The 5,590-nt window shown below is 43.0% G+C and overlaps 1 non-coding gene across 1 annotated transcript; it reads right to left on the bottom strand.

Annotated features, from left to right (window-relative positions):
- Positions 1-4,398: 4,398 nt before the first annotated feature.
- On the bottom strand, positions 4,399-4,487 carry LOC112447915 (small nucleolar RNA SNORD35). The gene has a single exon (XR_003036180.1). It is a non-coding gene; the product is annotated as a small nucleolar RNA SNORD35 (small nucleolar RNA).
- Positions 4,488-5,590: the final 1,103 nt, after the last annotated feature.

The following is a 5,590-nucleotide window of genomic DNA, read 5'->3' as shown; positions in this document are numbered from 1 at the left end:
CAGCCTGTATTTTAATGCTCAGGGATGTGTTCCTGCGTGGCTGGAGAATTAGCATGCTATGTCTTGCTCTGGAACTTGTTCAGTCTTGGGTGGAGCTTGGTTTCAGTGTAGGTATGGAGGCTCTTGGATGAGCTCCTGTCGATTAATATTCCCTGGAGTCAGGAGTTTTCTGCTGTTCTCAAGTTTTGGATTTAAGCCTCCTGCCTCTGTCTTTCAGTCTTATTCTTATAGTAGCTTCAAGACTTCTCCACCACAGATGACAAAACATATAGTTTAATGGTGAAAAGATTCTCCACAGTGAGGGACACCCAGAGAGGTTCACAAAGCTACATGGAGAAGAGAAGAGGGAGGAGGGAGACAGAGGTGACCAGGAGAAGAGGGGGAATCAAAAGGGGAGAGAGCAGTCTAGCCAGTAATCAATTCCTTATGTGCTCGCCACAGCCTGGAACACCCAGAGAAGTTCACGGAGTTACACAGAGAAGAGAAGCGGGATGAGGGAGATAGAGGTGACCAGGAGGAGAAGAGGGGGTGTCAACAGGGGAGAGGCCAATATAGCCAGTAATCAGTTCCCTAAGTGTTCTCCACAACCCGAAACACCCAGAGAGATTCACAGAGTTAAATAGGGAAGAGAAGGGGGAGGGAGGAGATAGAGGTGACCTAGTGGAGAAAAGGGAGGGTCAAAAGGGGAGAGAGCAATCAAGCCAGTAATCACACCCCTAAGTAAAAATGGGTACTGAAGATTAGATTCTTAAAGGTACAAAATTGAAGACAAATACCAAAAAGCAAAGATTAAAAATCTAGAGTAGAGGTTAGACTCTCAAAAGTACAATACAAAATCAATCATGAAAATTATAAAAAATATATATATGAAATTTGCTTTAAAAATAAGGTCTCTTTTTTTTTTGCAAGATAATAGTAGGTTATTAGAGAAGGCAATGGCAACCTACTCCAGTACTCTTGCCTGGAGATTCCCATGGGCAGAGGAGCCTGGTAGGCTGCAGTCCATGCGGTCACTAGGAGTTGGACATGACTGAGTGATTCACTTTCACTTTTCACTTTCATGTATTGGAGAAGGAAATGGCAACCCACTCCAGTGTTCTTGCCTGGAGAATCCCAGGGACAGAGGAGCCTGGTGGGCTGCTGTCTGTGGAGTCGCACAGAGTTGGACACGACTGAAGCGACTTAGCAGCAGCAGCAGGTTATAAAAATGAAAATTAAAAGAGTAAAAAGAACTTAAAAATTAAAAAAATTAAAGTAAAAAAATGATAATAGTAAAAATATATCTAGGAATTTCTCTGGAGCTGTTGAGGGCAGTGTGGGGTCAGTTCAGCTTCAGATAGTTCCTTGTTGCAGCTTATACTGCTTCTCAAGGTCTGTAGGCCCCTTCCAATCCTTAGTCAGTGTTAAGTACAGGATTTTAATCTGTTGCACCTGTCATTTCCAGAGCAGTTTCCTCTTTGTTTATTTTGGCTTCCTCTGTTTGCAAGTCTCTTCATTGTCTAATTTCTGACGCAAGGGGGCGAAAGTGGTCACTTATTTAGGCTCACTTGTTCAGTTGTGTTGTGGGGAGGGAGGAACACTGCAAACAAACATCATTGGCGTGTGTGGGACATGCTTACAGTGAATGGAACATATTGGGTTTGCCCCAGCTCATGGCGGCATGTGCTTTCCCGGTCTACACTGCTCAGGCTCCAGGTTGCTCTGCAGGGGTGCTGTCTAAAGTGGGCCCTGTGTTTCGTGCCCTTCCTAGGTCTAAGCTGCTCAGGTTCAGGTTCTCTGGTACTCCGCAAGGGCACAGGGTTGGTTGGGTGTGCGTTTTGTGCCCTTCCCAGGTCGGAGCAGCTCAGGTGACCAGGTGCTTGGCGAGTGCACTGTCCCAGCTGGGCCACGTGTCTTACTCACCTCCCCGGTCGGCTGCTTGGTTTCCCGGGTGTGCTGCAAGAGCACCGTCTCAGCTGTGCTGTGTGTCTCCTCTGGGGAGCTGATCTCTGGCTGCTACCCTCCTAGCAGATGTCAACCATCCAGGATCCCAGAAAGACTTGGTTAGCAACTGGGAGCCTGCACATAGTTTGATGGAGGATGCCATCTCTGGGGCTGAGATTGCCCTTTGCCTTCTGGCTCTGGCTGTCACCCGCCTGCCTCTCTACCTCTGGCAGCGGGGAGGGGCCGGTCTGCAGCTGGCTAGCTCTCCTTTGGTGTTTGCTCAGTCCTTTGTTCTGTGAGCAGCCCATGCTGTGCCTTAGGTTAGAGCTTTTCATGAGAAAGTTCTCTCTTTCTCCCTCTTTTTTTTCTCTCTCTGGCTATCCCACAGTTTGAGTTGCTATCTCATGTTAGCTCCTTCAGTTCCGTTCAGTTCAGTTCAGTCGCTCAGTTGTGTCTGACTCTTTGTGACTCCATGAATCGCAACACGCCAGGCCTCCCTGTCCATCACCAACTCCTGGAGTTCACCCAAACTCATGTCCATCGAGTTGGTGATGCCATCCAGCCATCTCATCCTCTGTCATCCCCTTCTCCTCCTGCCCCCAATCCCTCCCAGCATCAGAGCTCCCTGATTGTCCTCAGGGCATTCAGGCCCAGTCCTTAGCCTAAGGACCAATGATGCAGTCTGCACCTCCCTGCCCAGCCCCCACTTGCTGGTGGTGGACATGAGCTTCTGGGCTATTTCACTGCTGACAGTTATGGTTAGGCGTGTATTCTGTGGGTTTTTTTTCCCCTCCCTGTTATATTGCCCTCTGAGGTTCCAAAGCTCCCCACAGACCCACCTGTGAGAGGGTTTCCTACCGTGTGGAGGCTTCTCCTCCTTCACGACTCCCTCCCAAGGATGGGTCTCCGTCCCTAAATCTTTTGTCTCTGTTTTTGTCTTATATTTTTTCCTACCTCCTTTTGAAGAGAATGGGCTGCCTTTCTGGGTGCCTGGTATCCTCCGCCAGTGTTCAGAAGTTGTTCTGTGGAAGTTGCTCAGCATTCAAATGATCTTTTGATGAATTTGTAGGGGAGAAAGTGGTCTCCCTGTCATATTCATCCGCCATCATAGGACTGCCTTCTGTCCCAAGGAAGTTTAAGCTTGCATGGTACATACATGTTCTCAGTGTGGGTTAGTATATGAACTATGTCTAAAAACCACAAAATTACTAAAAAGTGGCTTATAGAGTATACAGTGAAAGCTATTTGCATAATTTTTATAGTCAGTGTCATCAAGCTGTGATTATCTGATGAATCTGTCTCCCTCCTATAGGAGTAGGCTCCATCATGACCTAGTTTCATAGGCAAGAGATCCTTTTTCCTGAGTGGTTCTGGAAACAGTATTATAAATTTGTATCTATATACCTAAACATAATAAAAATATGAATCTTATTGTGAATGCTCAAAAGACAGAACATCTCCTTTATGGTTGACATATTCTTTTTTCATCCATTGGTTCAGTATTTAATGAACACGTATGATTTGAGGAACAAAACAGGTAGCAGCCCTACAGAAATTAAGGTCTGAAGATTGAAGATACAAAATTAAATAAGCTATGACCACAGAGGGTAAGCAATATGGTAAAGGAGGTACAAGGTGCTGTGGAGGTGAATAAGAGGGGCATGTAATCCATACCTGAGATTGGGGAAGTCTTCCTGTAGGAAGTGGTATTTTACTTGTGACTTGGTTGAATTCCTTAGCTAGCTAAGGGGCAGAACATGTCCCAGGGAGGGGCTGGTGTGAGTAAAGATCTAAAAGTAAAAGACAAGATACACTTAAAGAAAAAACAGAGTGAGATATTCTTTGTTCACAAGTGTGGAAAGTTTTTTTTTTCCTTTTGAAGATAATGTACATTGTTGGTGAGTGTAAGGGCACATACTCTCATCCAGGGCTCTGTGTGCATATGCGCTCAGTCGTGTCCAACTCTTTGCAGTCCCATGGACTATAGCCTACCAGGCTCCTCCATCCATGGGTTTTTCCAGGCAAGAACACTGGAGTGGGTTGCCATTCTCTTCTTCAGGAGATCTTCTCAACATAGGGATTAAAGCCGCAACCCCTGTCTCCTGCATTGGCTGGCTGGTTCTTTACCACTGAGCCTCCTGGGATGCTGGGAAGCCATCCTCCTGGGAAGCCATACAGGGCTCATAGGAGTATAAATTGATGTGTTTTTTAGAAGGTAATTTGGCAATATTATGCCAACATTTAAAGGTATGTGTACATTTCATACTGTATTTTTTTGATACTGTAATTTTAGATACTTATTCTATGGAAATAATTATAGATGTATAAAAAGATAAAATATCCTAGGTTTTGGTTTTATAAAGAGAAAAATTGGAAACAACAGATAAATGGTTAAATAATCTATATATACTGAAAGATATCCTACACAGCTAATGAAAATATTGTCAAAACATCTAATTTTCTTTTTTTTTTTTTCTCCTGGCATCAGCTGAGCCATTGGCATTTTCGGCACTGCCCGCAGTGGCATCCGCAGACCATCGTGAGAAAAAAAACCATCATCTGCAAAACATCTAATTTTCTAGACCAGGGGTTGGCAAACTATAGTCAAACTATGACCACAGCATGACACAGTACTACTTTTTAAAGAAACTTTTTATTTTGAAATAACTGTGAATTCACAGGAAGTTGCAAACATAGAATAGAAACATCCTGTGTATCATTCCTGTCATTCCATGGTTACATCTTACATAGCTGTAGTACAGTATCAAACCAGGAAGCTGACATCAGTAAAATGTGTGTGTGAATTTCTGTAATTACAGCCACAGTCCAGGTTATTCCATCATCACAAAGATATCTCTGTGTTATCCTTTGATCGTTGTACCTACTTCTTCTCCCTTGCCATGTCTAGACCTTGGCAGTTATTAATATGTTTTCCATTTCTGTAGCTTTGTTATTTTGGGAATATTATGTAAATAGAATCATATATTACCTTTTGAAACTGGCTCTTTTTTCTCATTCTGTGTCATGTCCTTGATATGTATCTAAATTAGAAATATATCGATAGTTTACTTCTTTTCAGTGCTGAGTGATCTTCCATGGTAAGGATCCATCAGATCTTATTTAACTGTCTACCTATTGAAGGGGGTGTTATGGTTTCCTTTTTTTTGGCTGTTATATATAAAATTGCTGTAACCTTTTGTGAATAGTGTTTGATGTGGACACAGGTTCTCATTTCTATGGGATAAATAGAAATGTGATTGCTGAGTTGGATGGTAAGTGTATGTTTAGCTTTCTATGTATCTGCCGAGTGGCTATATCGTTTTACAATCCCTTAAACAATGCATAAGGGATGTAGTTGCCCTGCATCCTTGCCAGCATTGGGTACTGTGATTATTTTTTGTTTTAGCTGTTCAAATGGGTCTGTAGTAATATCTAGTTCAGCAAGTTCTTTGTTAGTATATGGTTGGTACTACCACACAGGCTTGATTTCTGTAGCTATAAAGTACATCTTAAAATTCAACAGAGGGATTCCTCCCACTGTAGTTATCTCTGAAAATTGTTTTAGCTCTTCTAGTTCCCTTGCCTTTTCATATATATTTTGGAATGATCTTGTCATATTTACAAAAAAATGCTGAGAATATGACAGGAGTTAGGTTAAATGTGTATC

Source organism: Bos taurus, chromosome 8 (genome assembly GCF_002263795.3).
Source record: "Bos taurus isolate L1 Dominette 01449 registration number 42190680 breed Hereford chromosome 8, ARS-UCD2.0, whole genome shotgun sequence".
In the NCBI taxonomy this organism is placed as follows: Eukaryota; Metazoa; Chordata; class Mammalia; order Artiodactyla; family Bovidae; genus Bos; species Bos taurus.
Note: the sequence above shows the minus strand (reverse complement) of the source record. Positions and strands in the feature narration are given on the sequence as shown.